Source organism: Tupaia chinensis, unplaced genomic scaffold (genome assembly GCF_000334495.1).
Source record: "Tupaia chinensis unplaced genomic scaffold, TupChi_1.0 Scaffold000570_1, whole genome shotgun sequence".
NCBI lineage: Eukaryota > Metazoa > Chordata > Mammalia > Scandentia > Tupaiidae > Tupaia > Tupaia belangeri.
In genome coordinates, this window is record NW_006160084.1 from 1,513,017 (window position 1) to 1,514,887 (window position 1,871).

The 1,871-nt window shown below is 48.9% G+C and overlaps 1 protein-coding gene across 1 annotated transcript in view; it reads left to right on the forward strand.

Annotated features, from left to right (window-relative positions):
* Window positions 1-111: 111 nt before the first annotated feature.
* The window catches only part of FOXP1 (forkhead box P1), a 759,404-nt gene continuing 757,644 nt past the window's right edge, over window positions 112-1,871 (forward strand). The window contains exon 1 of the mRNA XM_006158051.3: window positions 112-496. The gene's annotated coding sequence lies outside the window, so the exon portion shown is untranslated. The remainder of the gene's footprint in view (window positions 497-1,871) is intronic.

Consider the following 1,871-nt stretch of genomic DNA (forward strand, 5'->3'; position numbering starts at 1 on the left):
GAGAATAACTACTAAATAAACAGTTGTAACTCCAAACCTTGCGCCCGCGATCGGATCCCTATCCCACCCCCTTCCCCCGTTCCTCCCCCTCCTTTTTTGTTGTTGCAACTTTGTAAGATCCCAGGGAAGGTGCTGAGACTTTGGCTCGGCCGATCCCTGGTCTCCGGATCCCTGCCGGGATTCCCTGAGCCGCATCCCTCTTGCCTCCACGCGCACTCGCCGGGCCTCCAAGCCCGCTGCCCTCTCTGTCCTGGCCCCTCCGCCTACTCACCCGTCCCATTCCCTGCAATTTTCCCCAACCCGCTCGGGGAAGACTTGCTGAGGGTCGCTCCGGTTTCTTGTCGACCGCAGAACCCGAAAGTTTGCGAGCGGAAGAGAGCGCGCGGCGAGCGAGCGGGCGAGGGGCAGCAGCAGCGGCGCCGGGGACCATGGTGCTGCCGGCGCCTCCTCCGCAGGCGTGAAGGCGGCGCTCCCACTCCCTCCCCGGACTCCTCCGGTAAGTCGAGGCGGCCGCGGGCGGGGGTAAGGGGGCAGGGGACACCGGAGAGCCCTGGGCTGCACGGGGTCTCTGTACCTAAACAGCCAGCCTGGGCGGCGCGAGCGCAGCGATAAGGCGCTGGGAGCGAGGAATGTACCCATCCTCAAGCCGGTAGGTGCTTCGAAATACTGGACTTTCTTTACCCTTTTTTCCTTTCTTTCTTAAATCCGAAATCTGGAGATCCAAGTTTAGCGTTATAGCATAAAGTGCTCTGTTAAAATATGGTGACATCCCTCATCCCCCTTCTCACCCCACTCCCTACTTATAACGATTAATTATTTCCAAGTCATTGTGCCCAAATACCCTTGCTGGGCCGATAGCAAAGTGTATTGATTTAGTCTGGGTTCATTCTGTGCGTCCGTCTTAATTCATTTTCTTTTTGCCACACCAGAAGACCCAAACTGAAACTTAGGTCTTCCTCTTCCTCCCCCAGCTCTCATCTGTGAGGCTGGGGCAGAATAATGAAATTAATATAAACATTTCATTTGTTTATAGTTGAGCTTTTCCAGTTCACTTCTGAAGGGCCGGGGTTGCTCTGGGTCCCAGGTATTTTCCAAGTTAGGATTTCCGTTTTTGTTACTGCACTTTAAACAAGAATGCTGGAGGGGGATGCTGGATTCCTTTTGAAAGGAGTCTGGACAGTTCATACAGGCTACACTTCACCTCTGGTTATCCATGGACTTAAGGATTTAGAACTTGCATGAAAGCGGAGGTGAGGAAAACCCTTAAGGGTACCTAAGGAATTTCTCTCCTACTGCAAAATATATATGAGAATCTCTGTAAGAATTTTACATTGCTGTAAGCTTCACCCCACTCCCAATTTTCTTTAGCGAGCATTAATATGAGGGGAGATAACTTAGCTAGAATTTGCATAGAAATAGTAAAGACTTCAGGTGTTTTCTCCCCAAGGTATCTTTGAGACAGACGAATTCCTGCCCTTTCCTGTTCCAGAGAGAAACATACCAGGTTTGGTTGAGAATGCCACTGTAATTTTGATTCTCAGTGAGGAAATACCCATCTTTTTGAGCCCAGGTAAAGAAAACTGGGGTCATACTTTGAGAAATTTGTAAATTATTATTATTTGCCTCTTTCCTGTTTGAAATGTCTCATCATTAGAGAACATTAAAAATAGAAGAAGGGACTCAACTGGTTACAATTTCAAAGGTGTCAGCTAAAATCTCACTGCTAGGGGAAAAAAAGGTTTAACATTTTGCCACTGTCTGTAAACGCCCACCCCCACCCCCACCCCCCCTTAGACTTTGGATTAGTCATTGTATGAGAGAGGGGGAAAAATCACTTTTTTTTTTTTTTTTGGAAAAAAAAAAAAAAGCCT